Source organism: Pocillopora verrucosa, chromosome 11 (genome assembly GCF_036669915.1).
Source record: "Pocillopora verrucosa isolate sample1 chromosome 11, ASM3666991v2, whole genome shotgun sequence".
Classification (NCBI taxonomy): domain Eukaryota; kingdom Metazoa; phylum Cnidaria; class Anthozoa; order Scleractinia; family Pocilloporidae; genus Pocillopora; species Pocillopora verrucosa.
The window spans coordinates 15,381,281-15,403,325 of NC_089322.1; the positions used below are offsets into that span (position 1 = coordinate 15,381,281).

The 22,045-nt window shown below is 37.9% G+C and overlaps 2 long non-coding RNA genes across 2 annotated transcripts; both read right to left on the reverse strand.

Moving 5' to 3' along the window:
- Positions 1 to 302: 302 nt before the first annotated feature.
- LOC131789919 (uncharacterized) lies at positions 303 to 3,062 on the reverse strand. Its single transcript, XR_009340649.2, has 3 exons — positions 2,935 to 3,062; positions 1,498 to 1,530; positions 303 to 521 (listed from the first exon to the last, which is right to left on the reverse strand). It is a non-coding gene; the product is annotated as an uncharacterized lncRNA (long non-coding RNA).
- A 6,471-nt stretch (positions 3,063 to 9,533) lies between these two features.
- Positions 9,534 to 12,641, reverse strand: LOC136277024 (uncharacterized). The gene is made up of 3 exons (XR_010715737.1): positions 12,525 to 12,641; positions 10,729 to 10,761; positions 9,534 to 9,752 (listed from the first exon to the last, which is right to left on the reverse strand). It is a non-coding gene; the product is annotated as an uncharacterized lncRNA (long non-coding RNA).
- Positions 12,642 to 22,045: the final 9,404 nt, after the last annotated feature.

Below are 22,045 nucleotides of genomic sequence, written 5' to 3' on the forward strand. Positions count from 1 at the left end.
AATAAATTTACACAGACAACAGGAAAGCGACATTAGAACTTGCCGTGTCGTATTTAGTACACCTCATTGCTTGCTTCATGTCAGAGGCAGTAAACATGTCATCAAGTAAGTAAGTCACGGTGTTAAAAAACGTTGCTAATATCTCTTTCCTAAAATAAATATCTAGAACGTTTCCATCAAGTTTTATTTTCGCACTGTTTGAGATTTAGTGCTGGAGATTGGGGCGAGGAAGCCAAATTTGATCCAATTGCACATCTCCGACATTTGACTGCTGTGTTGCGTCAATGACAATTGAAACTTCATGATTTCTAAAACACTTTAATTATATACGTCTTGAAACAATTTAGCGTTTTATTCCTTTGATTTACGGGACTCGTCGCGTGGAATAGTTTACTCTGGCTGATCGCCGCTCTTCCCCTGAGTTACACATATAAGGCGACTTCTTCTTCTCTTCCCAATAACAGCCATACATTTCTTCCCAGCTGGGCAATTTTTCGTGGCCTTTTCTCTATCGTTGCATTCTAAAAGGATAGAAAAAAAACCAACAACAAGGCATGCAGTTTAAATGTGATGGTTACGATCGCGGATGAAAATACAGGAACGATTGTATATATCTCGGCAGTCTATTAACCCTTGACACCCGAACATTAGTATATATGTTTGTTTCAGAATACGTGAGACCAAAAACGTCTCGGGTCACGTGACCAGACTCCAGCGGTCATGTTCGCCGTTTGCTGTCCACGTTTTATTTTCGGGCTAGGCTGTTTCAGGTACTTATGCTCCCTTGACGGTTTTTGTCTTCCTGTTCGATAGTGCTCGCGTATGGCCTATAAGAATATATGTGAGGTGAAGTCTTTTCTTCATAACCAGGAGCCCATTATCCGGAGCTTCAATCTTCCATACTTACCCTCTGAGTAAACCCTGTTCCGTATCTTTTTATTTTGAGAGGCGCCTTCCACGGGGTTTTTCGCGGGTGTTTACATAATAGCCAATCATAAGAGAGCCGTGGTCCTCTATTGTTTATGTCACATGCAGGCCACACGATAGTCCTTTAATAATGGCGAAGAGGGCGGAAAATTTCCATTTTTTCTCTTTTTAATGGTGTTGTGCGAACGTCAGCGTGGTTTTGCGGGAAATTAAAGAGCCCCCCACGTATCTTAGTTCTAAAAATAAAAAGATACGGGACAGGATTGTCTCAAGGGTACAACTGGTATAATTGCTCCGGGTAATGGGCTCCTGTTACAACCAATCCGTTTGGAACGCTAGGAACCAATCTTTCAGCCACAGTTTGTGTTTGAGATGAAGGACCTCCATTTTCTGTGTAATTCAAGATGGCAGCGAACATGTTGACTTTTTCAGTCGAAAGCCGACGTCGATCTAAAAAGCTGAAAGTCTCAAAACTTCTATTTTCTAACCACAATTTCTAACAGGTTTTACGTTTGCGGTAATCACACCAAACGTGGATCTAAAACTCTCTAAAAGTAGTGTTTATGATACCTCGTAAAGGCGCATCGCTGGAACTCTCTTCACCTAGATGAAAAAAAAACCAGTGAATGGTAAATTTAAAAAATTATATATATATATAACTAACTGCAGACAGTACTGTTTCGGCCTTCTGGGCCTCATCAGTGCAGTGCTGATGCTAGGATGGAGGTAAGGCTATATAGCCACCCCAATGGTTATATATATATATATATATATATATATATATAACCATTGACATCATTTTGAGAGCGAGCTGTCTTCTTTCGCTCTGTGGAAGAGGAAAAACTGGATCAGTTAAGAACCGCTCGTTATATATTTTATCGCCAAGGGAGGGGGGGGAGGTGGGTTCCAGGATCTTTAATGGTCTTATTGCCCTCCCTCCTCCCCTTATTGGCGGTCAGTTTTCTTTGGTATGGAACTACGTTTAAGGTGTTTATAATGTCGCGTAAGTTTTGCCGTACGTAAAACGTGCGTGAAAGTGTAAGAGTTAAGTAAATAGATCTGGGCAGTATTAGAGGAGATGCTTGGAATGAAATGGGAGAGGATGAATCAAAATATTGTACAATTATTCACCGAAGTGGAGGTAAATAGTACTTGCAGTTCGCTTCCGAACTAGCCAATCAGCGCGCGTGAAAATCACTATTCACTATAGTGGTATATACTAAGATCAAGTACTGCTATCGGATAGTCAATATAGGTAAATGCATGAGAAAAAAACCATAAGAGTACAATTATTGCTCTTAAAACTTCAAAAGGAAATATTTCAAACTCTGGGTTCAATAGTATTATGATGGTTAAGGACCGGTGCCCGACAATCAGGCGCTGTGAAACCTGTACCAAAGTTATCACAACAGCCGACTGACAACCAGGGAAACAAACGAATTATGGGCGTAAAATTAGCGTCACACTCAAATAGGAAATAGAAAATGCACGTTTGAGTCACCTTGCGGTTGGTTTCTTTCATTTACTACTAAAATTGAAGCTCACCCATTGGCTTCATTTTTAAAATCATTTGATGAAAATCTTTCGGAAATAAGGAACCAGTTAGTGTCGTGTTTTTTAAAAGATCATTGTAATTGGTTGTTATCTCATTGTTCTGCGAAAGCGTGTGATATTTTTTTCCAATACGACAGACCCAGAAAGGGGAAAGGAGAAGGAAAACTATTTTGGGTGTTAGCGATCATTTTTTTAGACTACACAGAAGGTTAAGTAGGATTCTCAGTCCGGATGCGATTTAACCTGACTAAAGCGGCTTTTTTCATTTTATCTAGTTTGTAGCTTATATTCTTATAGACCTTTTGACCAGTTTTATAAAACTCGAATACATTTTTATTCTAATGACGGTACTTTTAGGATCGAGGGCGACTAATTCATCAGTTGAATTACTGTTGTGTGTTACCCTCCTTAAATAAATTTGTTATTATTACGATTATTCTAGAGCACACATACCTACGATGATACAAACCAAACAGAAAACAAGGCAAAGAACAGCAACGAGCTTCATTGTGAGTTCTGTCTTCTCGCTGAAAGCAGTTTCTTCTTCTCGACCTCTCTGCGAACTTGTTTATGCTAGTTCAATGATAAATCCGATGAAGTTATATTCGCATATCATATGAATCATTCATCGAATTACATGTCTATGAGGTAATGCATTTTTACCTATGAGGGCTCTTTGAGTCCTCAGGCTATTTTCAACCCATTGTTTTTTGATAGTGCACGGTAGGATATTGCTTGTGGGTTCCAATGGGGTGATGGTACCGATATGGTGCTTTTACGGGTAACGATTAAAATTTGGCTATTTTACGACTTCTAGGTTATTTTCTTCCCGTTTCGATTAAAGAAATAATTTTTAAGGCTGACTATTTTTACGACAAAGTTTACGCCTAACGACTTAATTTTTTTTTTGCCCTCTTACGGTTAACGGTGAACCCCCTTTACACCCTAACATTAGTATGCATATTCTCTATACTGTTCTCTATACATTTCCTGAGGAGCTGACAAGGAGAATTTGTTTAACAATCAAGAGCTCTACGTGACCATTTCCTCTTTTCTCGAGGTCGTGATCTCAAATGAATGCTATAAGCGCTCCTCTCGACGTCCCGTCGAAAAAAATTTTTCTTTTATTTTTTTCCCATGTAAAGGGTTTAGGACACGTGCTTAAAGAAAAAATCGTTTAGGTGTTCTCAAATTCTTTTTTCTGCGTCGCCACAAGCCAAAAATCATTCTTGGCTGAACCACCCGTGTGGACAGCGATCGAAAGTGTAACGAGTCAATTCACATTAATTTAAAATAATAACTTTCTATAACAAGTCTTGTTTTCCAAACCAATAACACTTGTGTTGGGTGTAAAATTATCGTCACAGTCAAACAGGAAATAGAAAATGCAAGTTTGAGTCACGTCGCGGTTGGTTTCTTTCATTTATTTCTAAAATTGAAGCTCACCCATAAGGTTCATTTTTAAAATCACATGATGAAAATCTTTCGGAAATAAGGAACCAGTTAGTGTCGTGTTTTTTAAAAGATCATTGTAAAAGGTTGTTATCTCATTGTTCTGTGAAAGGGTGTGATTTTTTTCCCAATACGACAAACCCAGAGAAGGGAAAGGAGAAGGAAAACCATTTTGGGCGTTAGCGACCATTTTTTAGATTTAGGTTTTTTAGGTCTTATAGACCTTTCGACCAGTTTTATAAAACTCGAATACATTTTTATTCTAATGATGGTACTTTTAGGATCGAGGGCGACTAATCCATCAGTTGAATTTCTGTTAAATGTATTTGTTATTTGTTATGCTAGTTCAATGATAAATCTGATAAAGTTATATTCGTATATCATATGAATCAATCATCGAGTCACATGTCTATGAGGTAATGCATTTTTACCTATGAAGGCCCCTTGAGTCCTCAGGCTATTTTCAACCCATTGTTTTTGTGATGTTTTCCGATGAAGTGATGGCCCGAGGGGTACTTTCACGGGTAACGATTAATATTTGGCCATATGACGACTTCCAGGTAATTTTCTACCCGTCTCGATTAAAGAAAGAATTTTAAGGCTGACTATTTTTACGACAAAGTTTACACCTAACGACTAAATTATTTTGGCCCTTTTACGGTTAACGGTTAACCCCGTTTACACCCTAACATTAGTATGCATATTCTCCATACTGTTCTCTATACATTTCATAAGGAGCTGACAAGGAGAATTTGTTTAACAATCAAGAGCTCTACCTGATCAGTTCCTCTTTTCTCATGATCATGATCTCAAATGAATGCTATAAGCGCTCCTCTTGACTTCCCGTCGAAAAAAATTGTTCTTTTATTTTTTGCCCATGAAAAGGGTTTAGGACACGTGCTTATAAAAATCGTTTAGGTGTTCTCAAATTCTTTTTTCTGCTTCGCCACAAGCCAAACATCATTTTTGGCTGGACCACCCGTGTGGACAGTGATCGAAAGTGTAACACATTAATTTATAAAATAATTCAAATAGTACGCGTGCTCTGATCGGCCAAAAAAGCATCTTACATGAGCGTATGTAAACGCGGTTTTCGTTCCCCTTTCGTTAGTTATTTTATAAAAGAAATGTAAAATGCTTTCCATGTTTACATAGCCTGATGTAAACACTTGGGAGGTTGGGAGAAGCGATTCCTACACTTATCTCGTGTTCTCCCAACCTCACGCATGTTTACATCAGGCTATGTAAACACGGAAACCATTTTACCTTTCTTCATTAAAATAATAACTTTCTATAACAAGTCTTGTTTTACAAACCAATAACATTTGTGTTCTTTTCTATCTAAAAATTTCCAAGTCGCTCACTATATATTTCCCTTTGGTTTATGTTAAACTAACTGTATGCTTATCATTCAAATTCCGGGCTATTGATATTTCCATATTTTTTTCTTGTTACTTCAATATGTCATGATGGTTGCTTACGACGTGACGCCGTCCCACAAGAAAACACAATGAATAGGCGAAGACTGAGTCTCGATGAGGTTTACCATAAGCCATAAAAGGGCTAAAACATTTGGCCGTTGCACGTGATAACTGGCAAATTCAAACCATTTGTCGTAAAAATAGTCAACCTGCTCAAATTCCCAGAATAACATATGGATATAACAAATCACAACGGCAATTGTAATTGGAATATAGAGTGACTATTTATCTGACCAGAAAGAAAACTGAAAAGAAAATGAAGTAATAAATTTACACAGACAACAGGAAAGCGAGATTAAGACTTGCCGTGTCGCATTTAGTACACCTCATTGCTTGCTTCATGTCAGAGGCAGTAAACGGGTCATCAAGTAAGTAAGTCACGGTGTTAAAAAATGTTGCTAATATCTCTTTCCTAAAATAAATATCTAGAACGTTTCCATCAAGTTTTATTTTCGCACTGTTTGAAATTTTGGGCTGGAGGTTGGGGTGAGAAGCCCCAAAATACAGGAAGGATTGTATATATCTCGGCAGTCTATCAACCCTTGACACCCGAACGTTAGTATCCATGTTTGTTTCTGAATACATATGTGACTGCAAACGTCTAGGGTCACGTGACCAGACTCCAGCAGTCATGTTTGCCGTTTGCCGTGCACGTTATACTTTCGGACAGGGCGGTTTCAGGTACTTGAGCTCCCTCGACGGTTTTTGTCTTCCTGTTCGAAAGTGCTCACGTATGGCCTATAAGAATATATGAGGTGAAGTCTTTTCTTCATAACTAAAAATAAAAAGATACGGGACAGGATTGACCCAAGGGTACAACTGGTATGGATGCTCCGAGTAATGGGCTCCTGCTACAACCAATCCGTTTGGAACGCTGGGAAACCAATCTTGTAGCCACAGTTTGCGTTTGAAATGAAGGACCTTCATTTTCTGTGTAATTCAAGATGGCGGCGAACATGTTGACTTTTTCAGTCGAAAGCCGACGTCGATCTAAAACGCTGAAAGTCTCAAAACTTCTAACTTCTAACCACAAATTGCAAACTGGTTTTATGTTTGCGGCAATCACACCAAACGTGGCATGGATCTAAAACTCTCTAAAAGCATCGTTTACGATACCTCGTAAAGGCGCATCGCTGGAACTCTTTTCACCTAGATGAAAACAAAAAAAAACCAGTGAATAGGAAATTAAAATTGTTATAAATTATATATATATATACATATACATATATATATTTGTCCATTTACATCATTTTGAGAGCAATTTGTTGTCTTCTTTTGCTCTGTGGAAGAGGAAAAGTTAAGGACCGTTCGTTATATATCGCCAAGGGAGGGGGGGAGGTGGGTTCCAGGACCTTTAATGGTCTTTTGCCCTCCCTCCTCCCCTTATTGGCGGTCAGTTTTCTACATTCCCCCCCTTAGACACGATATGAATAAAAAGTAAGTTTACTGGTGTAGGTGCACCAAAATTACCAGAAACGTCTTAACCTGTAAACTCCCAAATTCTCATTAGTAATTCTCCTTACTGTCTGCCACATAGTTTTTGTGATGTTAGTTTAGAGAATTTGGTGTTGGATCAACTAATAATCCCCTAATAAGTATTTTTCTTTATTCCCATTACCTGTTTCCTTGATATTGTATTGATATTGTAAGGAGAAGTTTTATCTTGGTCACTGATGGTAATTAAAGGGTTAAAAAGGTCTTCAGACATTCCACAATGATTACCAGAGGTTTGAGGAGAAAGCTTTTCCATGCGGAAAACGTGCGAAAAGAAAACGTTTTATTTACGAACTTGCGAGAAACGCACGTTCGTGCGTAGGTGCTGAAGGCTTTTCAACTTTTTTCCGTACTCTCGCGATTTCGATTTGTGTGAATGGCATACACCTTTTTAAAAAAACCTGGAATTTGATATGGAACTACGTTTAAGGTGTATTTATATTGTCGCGTAGGTTTTGCCGTACGTAGAACGTGCGTGAAAGGATAAGAGTTAAGTAAATAGGTCTGGGCAGTATTAGAGGAGATGCTTGAAATGAAATGGGAGAGGATGAATCAAAATATTGTACGATTATTCACCGAAGTGGAGGTGAATAGTACTTGCAGTTCGCTTCCGAACTAGGCAATTAGCGCGCGTGAAAATCACTTTTCACTTGAGTGGTATATACCAAGATCAAGTACTGCTATCGGATAGTCAATATAGGTAAATGCATGAGAAAAAAAACCATAAGAGTACAATTATTGCTCTTACAATTCAAAAGGAAATATTTCAAACTCTGGGTTCAATAGTATTATGATGATTAAGGACCGGTGGCCGACAAACATTGTAATGAGCCAGTTGATCATTTCTTATTCCTTTTGGCGGTCTTATCTAACAGATAGAGTTTGGTCACCTTTTCCTTATTATGATTGTGAATTTGACATGGAGACAGATGTTTTTGCGTAAACTGCGGTTTGCGGCTAGTTACCGATATATTTTCATTATGTTGCTGTGAAAAATAGTTAAGTACCAAAAAAAATGCCTCTACCCTATAAAATTGATCCCGTACAGGACTTTCCCGGAAATAACCCCCTTTCATACTTTTATCCACTTAACACCCTCGTTTTTAGGCTAAATCCATGTCGAATTCCCGATCAGGAAAATAGTTTTTATTTTTTGCCCTCTTTTTCTTAGAGATGATTTAAGGTGTAAACGTGAAGTACTTTTATCTGCCGCACTGAATTTGTAATTATATAACTTATGCAAATAGCACCTAGTTTTCTTAGGGGCGGTACCTTGGGTACGCCCTTTCTTCTTCGAATATGTGTTTACTCTGTTGTTATGTAACAACCTTCAAGTACAATTTTCTTTTAAGATACCTTTTTAAGCATGATTTTAATTCTGTTTATTAGAATTTTTATATTATCAATCTTGCTTCTGTTCTGGCCGATCTTAATCATAAATGTAAGAAATTTAAGGTAGAAAATGCTTTTGTAACTGCGTAAACAACTCGAAGACGCAAACTAATTATGAGGGGTCTGTCGTACGTAACTTAACGTGATTCGCTGATTGAGATAGAATGATGACGATGGAAGAAGATTGACAGCTTCGCAGTGTCACCTTTAGTGCCGCCTTTATAGGCTGGTGCACAGCATCTTTCAATCAGAGAATATAGCAAAATAGAGCAGTGTGGACTTATGTCAAAAGGAATAAGCTGAACTGTGGTGAATAAGGTCCAGACTGGGCTACACCCCGAAAATAAGAATTGTACTCAGAGTTCAACCAGAAAATAAAGGAAATTCAACCGAGTGTTAGAGAAGAATTCTTCTAACACGTGTGGACAGCGATCGAAAGTGTAACAAATTAATTTAAAATAATAACTTTCTATAACAAGTCTTGTTTTCCAAAGCAATAACACTTTTCTTTTCTATCTAAAAATTTTCAAGTCGGTCACCATTTGTTTCCCTTTGATTTATGTTAAACTAACTGTATGCTTATCTTATTTTTTTCATTCAAATTCCGGGCTATTGATATTTCCATATTTTTTTCTTGTTACTTCAATATGTCATGATGGTTGCTTACGACGTGACGCCGTCCCACAAGACAACACAATGAATAGGCGAGGACTGAGTCTCGATGACGTTTACCATAAGCCGTAAAAGTGCCAAACATTTTGGCCGTTGGACGTAATTATTGGCAAATTCAAACCATTTGTCGTAAACATAGTCAGCCCGCTCAAGTTCCCAGAATAACATATGGATATAACAAAACATAACGGCAATTGTAATTGGAAAATAGAGCGACTATTTATCTGTCCTGAAAGAAAACTGAAAAGAAAGTGAAGTAATAAATTTACACAGACAACAGGAAAGCAAGATTAGGACTTGCCGTGTCGTATTTAGTACACCTCATTGCTTGTTTCATTTCAGAGGCAGTAAACGGGTCATCAAGTAAGTAAGTCACGGTCTTAAAAAAAGGTTTGTAATATCTCTTTCCTAAAATAAATATCTAGAACGTTTCCATCAAGTTTTATTCTCGCACTGTTTGGAATTTTGGGCTGGAGATTGGGGCGAGGAAGCCAAATTTGATCCAATTGCACATCTCCGACATTTGACTGTTGTGTTGCGTCAAGGACAATTGAAACTTCATGATTTCTAAAACACTTTAATTATTTACGTCTTTAAACAATTTAGCGTTTTATTCCTTTGATTTACGGGACTCGTCGCGTGGAATAGTTTACTCAGGCTGATCGCCGCTCTTCCCCTGAGTTACACATATAAGGCGACTTCTTCTTCTCTTCCCAACAACAGCCATACATTTCTTCCCAGCTGGGCAATTTTTCAAGGCCTTTTCTCTATCGTTGCATTCTAAAAGGATAGAAAAAAAACCAACAACAAGGCATGCAGTTTAAATGTGATGGTTACGATCGCGGATGAAAATACAGGAACGATTGTATATATCTCGGCAGTCTATTAACCCTTGACACCCGAACATTAGTATATATGTTTGTTTCTGAATACGTGTGACCAAAAACGTCTGGGGTCACGTGACCAGACTCCAGCGGTCATGTTCGCCGTTTGCCGTCCACGTTTTATTTTCGGGCTAGGCAGTTTCAGGTACTTATGCTCCCTTGACGGTTTTTGTCTTCCTGTTCGATAGTGCTCGCGTATGGCCTATAAGAATATATGTGAGGTGAAGTCTTTTCTTCATAACCAGGAGCCCATTATCCGGAGCTTCAATCTTCCATACTTACCCTCTGAGTAAACCCTGTCCCGTATCTTTTTATTTTGAGAGGCGCCTTCCACGGGGTTTTTCGCGGGTGTTTACATAATAGCCAATCATAAGAGAGCCGTGGTCCTCTATTGTTTATGTCACATGCAGGCCACACGATAGTCCTTTAATAATGGCGAAGAGGGCGGAAAATTTCCATTTTTTTTCTTTTTAATGGTGTTGTGCGAACGTCAGCGTGGTTTTGCGGGAAATAAAAGAGCCCCCCACGTATCTTAGTTCTAAAAATAAAAAGATACGGGACAGGATTGACTCAAGGGTACAACTGCTATGGATGCTCCGGGTAATGGGCTCCTGTTACAACCAATCCGTTTGGAACGCTAGGAAACAATCTTTCAGCCACAGTTTGTATTTGAGATGAAGGACCTCCATTTTCTGTGTAATTCAAGATGGCAGCGAACATGTTGACTTTTTCAGTCGAAAGCCGACGTCGATCTAAAAAGTTGAAAGTCTCAAAACTTCTATTTTCTAACCACAACTTCTGACAGGTTTTACGTTTGCGGTAATCACACCAAACGTGGATCTAAAACTCTCTAAAAGTAGTGTTTATGATACCTCGTAAAGGCGCATCGCTGGAACTCTCTTCACCTAGATGAAAAAAAAAACCACTGAGTGGTAAATTTAAAAAAAAAATAAAAATAAAAAAAAAAAATATATATATATATATTTATAACCATTGACGTCATTTTGAGAACGAGCTGTCTTCTTTCGCTCTTTGGAAGAGGAAAAACTGGATCAGTTAAGAACCGCTCGTTATATATTTTATCGCCAAGGGGGGGAGGTGGGTTCCAGGATATTTAATGGTCTTATTGCCCTCCCTCCTCCCCTTATTGGCGGTCAGTTTTCTTCACTTGTCCCCTTAGACACGATCTGAATAAAACGTAAGTAGTAAACTGGTGTAGGTGCACCCAAATTACCAGAAACGTCTTAACCCGTAAACTCCCAAATTCTCATTAGTAATTCTCCTTACTGTCTGCCACATAGTTCTTGTGATGTTAGTTTGGAGGATTTGGTGTTGGATCAACTAATAATTCCCTAATAAATATTTCTCTTTATTCTCATCACCTGTCTTCTTGATATCGTATTGATATTGTAAGGAGAAGTTTTGTCTTGGTCACTGATGGTAGTTAAAGGGTTAAAAAGGTCTTCAGACATTCCACAATGCTTACCAGAGGTTTGAGGAGAAAGCTTTTCCATGCGGAAAACGTGCGAAAAGAAAACGTTTTATTTACGAACTTGCGAGAAACGCACGCTCGTGCGTAGGTGCTGAAGACTTTACAACTTTTTTCCGTACTCTCGCGATTTCGATTAGTGCAAATGGCATACGCTTTTTTTAAAAAAACCTGGAAATGGAACTACGTTTAAGGTGTTTTTATATTGTCGCGTAAGTTTTGCCGTACGTAAAACGTGCGTGAAAGGATAAGAGTTAAGTAAATAGATCTGGGCAGTATTAGAGTAGATGCTTGGAATGAAATGGGAGAGCATGAATCAAAATATTGTACGATTATTCACCGAAGTGGAGGTGAATAGCACTTGCAGTTCGCTTCCAAACTAGCCAATAAGCGCGCATGAAAATCACTATTCGCTTGAGTGGTATATACTAAGATCAAGTACTGCTATCGGATAGTCAATATAGGTAAATGCATGAGAAAAAAACCATAAGAGTACAATAATTGCTCTTACAACTTCAAAAGGAAATATTTCAAACTCTGGGTTCAATAGTATTATGATGGTTAAGGACCGGTGCCCGACAATCAGGCGCTGTGAAACCTGTACCAAAGTTATTCTAACAGCCGACTAACAACTACTAAAAAAAAGGAATTATGGACGTAAAATTATCGTCACAATCAAATATAGTAGGAAATGCGCGTTTGAGTCACGTCGCGGTTCCTTTCTTTCATTTATTTCGAAAATTGAAGCTCACCTATAGGGTTCATTTTTAAAATCATAAGATGAAAATCTTTCGGAAATAAGGAACCAGTTAGTGTCATTTAGTGTCAGATCATTGTAATAGGTTCTTATCTCATTGTTCTGCGAAAGTGTGTGATTTACTACGACAAACCCAGAGAGGGGAAAGGAGAAGGAAAACCATTTTGGGTGTTAGCGATCACTTTTTAGACTACACAGAAGGTTAAGTAGGATTTTCAGTCTGAATGCGATTAAATCTGACACAAGCGGCTTTTTTTAATTTATCTAGTTTGTAGCTTATATTCTTATAGACCTTTCGACCAATTTTATAAAACTCGAATACATTTACATACATACACGACTAATTCATCAATTGAATTACTGTTGTGTGTTACCCTCCTTAAATAAATTTGTTATTATTATTATTACTAAAGCACACATACCTGCAATGATACAAACCAAACAGAAAACAAGGCAAAGAACAGCAACGAGCTTCATCGTAAGTTCTGTCTTCTCGCTAATAGCAGTGTCTTCTTCTCAACCTCTCTGCGAAGAGAAACAAATGCTCTTTATACTAGTTCAATGATAAATCCAATAAAGTTATATTCGCATATCATATGAATCATTCATCGAGTTACATGTCTATGAGGTAATGCATTTTTATCTATGAAGGCCCCTTGAGTCCTCAGGCTATTTTTAAACCATTGTTTTTATGATGTTTTCCGATAAAGGTGATGGCCTGAGGGATACTTTTACGGGTAACGATTAATATTTGGCCATTTTACGACTTCCAGGTAATTTTCTTCCCGTTTCGATTAAAGAAAGAATTTTAAGGCTGACTATTTTTACGACGAAGTTTACGCCTAACGGCTAAATTTTTTTGGCCCTTTTACAGTTAACGGTTAACCCCGTTTACACCCTAACATTAGTATGCATAATCTCTGTACTGTTCTCTATACATTTCCTAAGAAGCTGACAAGGAGAATTTGTTTAACAATCAAGAGCTCTACGTGTTTATTCCTCTTTTCTCATGATCATGATCTCAAATGAATGCTATAAGCGCTCCTCTCGACTTCCCTTCGAAAAAAAATGTTCTTTTATTTTTTGCCCATGAAAAGGGTTTAGGACACGTGCTTAAAAAAATCGTTTAAGTGTTCTCAAATTCTTTTTTCTGCGTCGCCACAAGCCAAACATCATTTTTGGCTGGACCACCCGTGTGGACAGTGATCGAAAGTGTAACACAATAACTTTCTATAACAAGTCTTGTTTTCCAAACTAATAACATTTGTGTTCTTTTCTATTTAAAAATTTCCAAGTCCGTCACTATATGTTTCCCTTTGGTTTATGTTAAACTAACTGTATGCTTATCTTAATTTTTTTTATTCAAATTCCGGGCTATTGATATTTCCATATTTTTTTCTTGTTACTTCAATATGTCATGACGGTTGCTTACGACGTGACGCCGTCCCACAAGACAACACAATGAATAGGCGAAGACTGAGTCTCGATGACGTTTACCATAAGCCGTAAAAGGGCCAAACATTTTGGCCGTTGGACGTAATAACTGGCAAATTCAAACCATTTGTCATAAAAATAGTCAACCTGCTCAAATTCCCAGAATAACATATGGATATAACAAATCACAACGGCAATTGTAATTGGAATATAGAGCGACTATTTATCTGTCCAGAAAGAAAACTGAAAAGAAAGTGAAGTAATAAATTTACACAGACAACAGGAAAGCGACATTAGGACTTGCCGTGTCATATTTAGTACACCTCGTTGCTTGCTTCATGTCAGAGGCAGTAAACGTGTCATCAAGTAAGTCACGGTGTTAAAAAACGTTGCTAATATCTCTTTCCTAAAATAAATATCTAGAACGTTTCCATCAAGTTTTATTTTCGCACTGTTTGAGATTTTGGGCTGGAGATTGGGGCGAGGAAGCCAAATTTGATCCAATTGTAGATCTCCGACATTTGACTGCTGTGTTGCGTCAATGACAATTGAAACTTCATGATTTCTAAAACACTTTAATTATTTACGTCTTTAAACAATTTAGCGTTTTATTCCTTTGATTTACGGGACTCGTCGCGTGGAATAGTTTACTCAGGCTGATCGCCGCTCTTCCCCTGAGTTACACATATAAGGCGACTTCTTCTTCTCTTCCCAACAACAGCCATACATTTCTTCCCAGCTGGGCAATTTTTCAAGGCCTTTTCTCTATCGTTGCATTCTAAAAAGATAGAAAAAAAAACCAACAACAAGGCATGCAGTTTAAATGTGATGGTTACGATCGCAGATGAAAATACAGGAACGATTGTATATATCTCAGCAGTCTATTAACCCTTGACACCCGAACATTAGTATCTATGTTTGTTTCTGAATACGTGTGACCAAAACGTCTGGGGTCACGTGACCAGACTCCAGCGGTCATGTTCGCCGTTTGCCGTTTGGAACGCTAGGAACTAATCTTTCAGCTACAGTTTGTGTTTGAGATGAAGGACCTCCATTTTCTGTGTAATTCAAGATGGCGGCGAACATGTTGACTTTTTCAGTCGAAAGCCGACGTCGATCTAAAAGGCTGAAAGTCTCACAACTTCTATTTTCTAACCACAATTTCGAACAGGTTTTACGTTTGCGGTAATCACACCAAACGTGGATCTAAAACTCTCTAAAAGTAATGTTTATGATACCTCGTAAAGGCGCATCGCTGGAACTCTCTTCACCTAGATGAAAAAAAAAAAACAAGTGAATGGTAAATTTAAAAAATTATTTATATATACATATATAACCATTGACGTCATTTTGAGAGCGAGCTGTCTTCTTTCGCTCTGTGGAAGAGGAAAAACTGGATCAGTTAAGAACCGCTCGTTATATATTTTATCGCTAAGGGAGGGGGGGAGGTGGGTTCCAGGATCTTTAATGGTCTTATTGCCCTCCCTCCTCCCCTTATTGGCGGTCAGTTTTCTTGACTTCTCCCCTTAGACACGATCTGAATAAAACGTAAGTAGTAAACTGGTGTAGGTGCACCCAAATTACCAGAAACGTCTTAACCCGTAAACTCCCAAATTCTCATTAGTAATTCTCCTTACTGTCTGCCACATAGTTTTTGTGATGTTAGTTTGGAGAATTTGGTGTTGGATCAACTAATAATCCCCTAATAAGTATTTTTCTTTATTCTCATCACCTGTCTTCTTGATATCGTATTGATATTGTAAGGAGAAGTTTTATCTTGGTCACTGATGATAGTTCAAGGGTTAAAAGGTCTTCAGACATTCCACAATGCTTACCAGAGGTTTGAGGAGAAAGCTTTTTTATGCGGAAAACGTGCGAAAAGAAAACGTCTTATTTACGAACTTGCGAGAAACGCGTAGGTGCTGAAGGCTTTTCAACTTTTTTCCGTACTCTCGCGATTTCGATTTGTGTGAATGGCATACGCCTTTTAAAAAACCTGGAATTTGATATGGAACTACGTTTAAGGTGTTTTTATATTGTCGCGTAAGTTTTGCCGTACGTAAAACGTGCGTGAAAGTATAAGAGTTAAGTAAATAGATCTGGGTAGTTTTAGAGGAGATGCTTGGAATGAAATGGGAGAGGATGAATCAAAATATTGTACAAATATTCACCGAAGTGGAGGTGAATAGTACTTGCAGTTCGCTTCCGAACTAGCCAATTAGCGCGCGTGAAAATCACTATTCACTATAGTGGTATATACTAAGATCAAGTACTGCTATCGGATAGTCAACATAGGTAAATGCATGAGAAAAAAACCATAAGAGTACAATTATTGCTCTTAAAACTTCAAAAGGAAATATTTCAAACTCTGGGTTCAATAGTATTATGATGGTTAAGGACCGGTGCCCGACAATCAGGCGCTGTGAAACCTGTACCAAAGTTATCACAACAGCCGACTGACAACCAGGGAAACAAACGAATTATGGGCGTAAAATTATCGTCACAGTCAAATAGGAAATAGAAAATGCATGTTTGAGTCACCTTGCGGTTGGTTTCTTTCATTAACTTCTAAAATTGAAGCTCACCCATAGGCTTCATTTTTAAAATCATTTAATGAAAATCTTTCGGAAATAAGGAACCAGTTAGTGTCGTGTTTTTTAAAAGATCATTGTAATTGGTTGTTATCTCATTGTTCTGCGAAAGCGTGTGATATTTTTTCCAATACGACAAACCCAGAGAGGGAAAAGGAGAAGGAATACTATTTTGGGTGTTAGCGATCATTTTTTTAGACTACACAGAAGGTTAAGTAGGATTCTCAGTCCGGATGCGATTTAACCTGACTCAAGCGGCTTTTTTCATTTTATCTAGTTTGTAGCTTATATTCTTATAGACCTTTCGACCAATTTTATAAAACTCGAATACATTTTTATTCTAATGACGGTACTTTTAGGATCGAGGGCGACTAATTCATCAGTTGAATTACTGTTGTGTGTTACCCTCCTTAAACAAATTTGTTATTATTACGATTATTCTAGAGCACACATAATCACATGATGAAAATCTTTCGGAAATAAGGAACCAGTTAGTGTTGTGTTTTTTAAAAGATCATTGTAATAGGTTGTTATCTCATTGTTCTGTGAAAGGGTGTGATTTTTTTCCCAATACGACAAACCCAGAGAAGGGAAAGGAGAAGGAAAACCATTTTGGGCGTTAGCGATCATTTTTTAGATTTAGGTTTTTTAGGTCTTATAGACCTTTCGACCAGTTTTATAAAACTCGAATACATTTTTATTCTAATGATGGTACTTTTAGGATCGAGGGCGACTAATCCATCAGTTGAATTACTGTTAAATGTATTTGTTATTTGTTATGCTAGTTCAATGATAAATCTGATAAAGTTATATTCGTATATCATATGAATCATTCATCGAGTTACATGTCTATGAGGTAATGCATTTTTACCTATGAAGGCCCCTTGAGTCCTCAGGCTATTTTCAACCCATTGTTTTTGTGATGTTATCCGATGAAGTGATGGCCCGAGGGGTACCTTCACGGGTAACGATTAAAATTTGGCCATATGACGACTTCCAGGTAATTTTCTTCCCGTTTCGATTAAAGAAAGAATTTTAAGGCTGACTATTTTTACGACAAAGTTTACGCCTAACGACTAAATTATTTTGGCCCTTTTACGGTTAACAGTTAACCCCCTTTACACCCTAACATTAGTATGCATATTCTCCATACTGTTCTCTATACATTTCCTAAGGAGCTGACGAGGAGAATTTGTTTAACAATCAAGAGCTCTACATGATCATTTCCTCTTTTCTCATGGTCATGATCTCAAAAAAGGGTTTAGGACACGTGCTTATAAAAATCGTTTAGGTGTTCTCAAAGTCTTTTTTCTGCGTCGCCACAAGCCAAACATCATTTTTGACAGCGATCGAAAGTGTAACACATTAATTTATAAAATAATTCAAATAGTACGCGCGCTCTGATCGGCCAAAAAAGCATCTTACATGAGTGTATGTAAACGCGGTTTTCGTTCCCCTTTCGTTAGTTATTTTATAAAAGAAATGTAAAATGGTTTCCATGTTTACATAGCCTGATGTAAACACTTGGGAGGTTGGGAGAAGCGATTCCTACACTTATCTCGGGTTCTCCCAACCTCAAGCATGTTTACATCAGGCTATGTAAACACGGAAACCATTTTACCTTTCTTCATTAAAATAATAACTTTCTATAACAAGTCTTGTTTTACAAACCAATAACATTTGTGTTCTTTTCTATCTAAAAATTTCCAAGTCGCTCACTATATATTTCCCTTTGGTTTATGTTGAACTAACTGTATGCTTATCTTAATTTTTTTTCATTCAAATTCCGGGCTATTGATATTTCCATATTTTTTTCTTGTTACTTCAATATGTCATGATGGTTGCTTACGACGTGACGCCGTCCCACAAGAAAACACAATGAATAGGCGAAGACTGAGTCTCGATGAGGTTTACCATAAGCCATAAAAGGGCTAAAACATTTGGCCGTTGCACGTGATAACTGGCAAATTCAAACTATTTGTCGTAAAAATAGTCAACCTGCTCAAATTCCCAGAATAACATATGGATATAACAAATCACAACGGCAATTGTAATTGGAATATAGAGTGACTATTTATCTGACCAGAAAAAAAACTGAAAAGAAAATGAAGTAATAAATTTACACAGACAACAGGAAAGCGAGATTAAGACTTGCCGTGTCGCATTTAGTACACCTCATTGCTTGCTTCATGTCAGAGGCAGTAAACGGGTCATCAAGTAAGTAAGTCACGGTCTTAAAAAATGTTGCTAATATCTCTTTCCTTAAATAAATATCTAGAACGTTTCCATCAAGTTTTATTTTCGCACTGTTTGAAATTTTGGGCTGGAGGTTGGGGTGAGAAGCCAAAATTTGATCCAATTGTACATATTCGACATTTGATCGCTGTGTTACGTCAATAACAATTGAAACTTCACGTCTTCTAATACACTTTAATTATATACGTCTTTAAACAATTTAGAGTTTTATTCCTTTGATTTACGGGACTCGTCGCGTGGAATTGTATACACAGGCCGACCCCCGCTCCTCCTCCTCGAAGGTACACATTGAAGGCGACCTCTCCTCTTCCCAACAACAGCCATACATACGAACCCAGCTGGGCAATCTTTCGACGCCTTTTCCCTATCGTTGCATTCTAGAAGGATAGGAAAAAAAACCAACAACAAGGCATGCAGTTTAAATGTGATGGTTACGATCGGGGATGAAAATACAGGAACGATTGTAGATATCTCGGCAGTCTATCAACCCTTGACACCCGAACGTTAGTATCCATGTTTGTTTCTGAATACATATGTGACTGCAAACGTCTAGGGTCACGTGACCAGACTCCAGCAGTCATGTTCGCCGTTTGCCGTGCACGTTATATTTTCGGGCAGGGCGGTTTCAGGTACTTGAGCTCCCTCGACGGTTTTTGTCTTCCTGTTCGAAAGTGCTCACGTATGGCCTATAAGAATATATGAGGTGAAGTCTTTTCTTCATAACTAAAAATAAAAAGATACGGGACAGGATTGACCCAAGGGTACAACTGGTATGGATGCTCGGAGTAATGGGCTCCTGCTACAACCAATCCGTTTGGAACGCTGGGAAACCAATCTTGTAGCCACAGTTTGCGTTTGAAATGAAGTAATTCAAGATGGCGGCGAACATGTTGACTTTTTCAGTCGAAAGCCGACGTCGATCTAAAAAGCTGAAAGTCTCAAAACTTCTAACCATTAACCACAGATTGCTAACTGCTTTTACTTTTGCGGTAATCACACTAAACGTGGATCTAAAACTCTCTAAAAGCATCGTTTACGATACCTCGTAAAGGCGCATCGCTGGAACTCTTTTCACCTAGATGGAAAAAAAAAACAGTGAACAGGAAATAATAATAAATTATATATATATATATATATATATATATATATATATTCATTGACATCATTTTGAGAGCGAGCTGTCTTCTTCCGCTCTGTGTTAGAGGAAAATCTGGATCAGTTAAGGACCGTTCGTTATATATTTTATCCCCAAGGGAGGGGGGGAGGTGGGTTCCAGGATCTTTAATGTTCTTATTGCCCTCCCTCCTCCACTTATTGGCGGTCCGTTTTCTACAGTCCCCCCCTTAGACACGATCTGAATAAAAAACGTAAGTAGTAAACTGGTCTATGTGCACCAAAATTACCAGAAACATCTTAAAAGGTCTTCAGACATTCCACAATGATTACCAGAGGTTTGAGGAGAAAGCTTTTCCATGCGGAAAACGTGCGTAAAGAAAACGTTTTATTACAAACTTGCGAGAAACTCGCGCTCCTGCGAAGGTGTTGAAGGCTTCTCAACAATTTTTCGGTACTCTCGCGATTTCGATTTGTGTGAATGGCATACGCCTTTTAAAAAACCTGGAATTTGATATATAACTACGTGTTTTTATATTGTCGCGTAAGTTTTGCCGTACGTAAAACGTGCGTGAAAGGATAAGAGTGAAGTAAATAGGTTTGGGCAGTATTGGAGGAGATGCTTGGAATGAAATGGGAGAGGATGAATCAAAATATTGTACAATTATTCACTGAAGTGGAGATGAATAGTACTTGCAGTTCGTCTCCGAACTAGACAATTAGCGCGTGTGAAAATCACTATTCACTATAGTGGTATATGCTAAGATCACGTACTGCTATCGGATAGTCAATATAGGTAAATGCATGAAAAAAAAAGCCATAAGAGTACAGTTATTGCTCTTACAACTTCAAAAGGAAATATATTTCAAACCCGGGTTCAATAGTATTATGATGGTTAAGGACCGGTGCCCGACAATCAGGCGCTGTGAAACCTGTACCTATGAAAGTTATCATAACAGCCGACTAACAATCAGGGAAACAAAGGAATTAGGGGCGTAAAATTGTCGTCACAGTCAAATATAGTAGGAAATGTACGTTTGAGTCACGTCGCGATTGGTTTCTTTCATTTATTTCTAAAATTGAAGCTCACCTATAGGGTTCACTTTTGGATTCATATCATGAAAATCTTTCGGAAATAAGGAACCAGTTAGTGTCATGTAATTGGTTGTTATCTCATTGTTCTGCGAAAGTGTGTGATTTTTTTTTTCCAATACGACAAACCCAGAGAGGGGAAAGGAGAAGGAAAACCATTTGGGGTGTTAGCGATCATTTTTTAGACTACACAGAAGGTTAAGTAGGATTTTCAGTCTGAATGCGATTTAATCTGACTCAAGCGGCTTTTTTTATTTTATCTAGTTTGTAGCTTATATTCTAATAGACCTTTCGACCAGTTTTATAAAACTCGAATACATTTTTATTCTAATGAAAGTACCTTTAGGATCGAGGGCCACTAATCCATCAGTTGAATTACTGTCGTGTGTTACCCTCCTTAAATAAATTTGTTATTATTATTATTATCATTATTATTATTATTCTAAAGCACACATACCTGCAATGATACAAACCAAACAGAAAACAAGGCAAAGAACAGCAACGAGCTTCATCGTGAGTTCTGTCTTCTCGCTGAAAGCAGTGTCTTCTTCTCGACCTCTCTACGAAGAGAAACAAATGCTCTTTATGCTAGTTCAGTGATAAATCTGATAAAGTTATATTCGCATATCATATGAATCATTCATCGAGTTACATGTCTATGAGGTAATGCATTTTTATCTATGAAGGCCCCTTGAGTCCTCAGGCTATTTTCAAACCATTGTTTTTTTATGATATTTTCCGATGGGGTGATGGCCCGAGGGGTACTTTTACGGGTGAAATTTGGCCATTTGACGACTTCCAGCTAATTTTCTTCCACTTTCGATTAAAGAAAGAATTTTAAGGGTGACTATTTTACGACAAAGTTTACGCCTAGCGGCTAAATTTTTTTGGCCCTTTTATTGCAAACGGTTTACACCCTAACATTAGTATGCATATTCTCCATACTGTTCTCTATACATTTCATAAGGAGCTGACAAGGAGAATTTGTTTAACAATCAAGAGCTCTACCTGATCATTTCCTCTTTTCTCACGATCATGATTTCAAATGAATGCTATGAGCGTTCCTCTCGACTTCCCGTCGAAAAAAATCGTTCTTTTATTTTTTGCCCATGAAAAGGGTTTAAGACTCGTGCTTTAAAAATCGTTTAGGTGTTCTCAAAGTCTTTTTTCTACGTCGCCACAAGCCAAACATCATTTTTGGCTGGACCACCCGTGTGTTAAAAGACAAAATTGGCATCTAGCAAGAATTTCCATAATGGGTGATTTTTGACTTATTTGAACGTGAAGATAAATGGAAATAATATATTAGCATGAGCCATTCCGTAAACATTGTAATGAGCCAGTTGATCATTTCTTATTCCTTTTGGCGGTCTTATCTAACAGATAGAGTTTGGTCACCTTTTCCTTATTATGATTGTGAAATTGACATGGAGACAGATGTTTTTGCGTAAACGGCG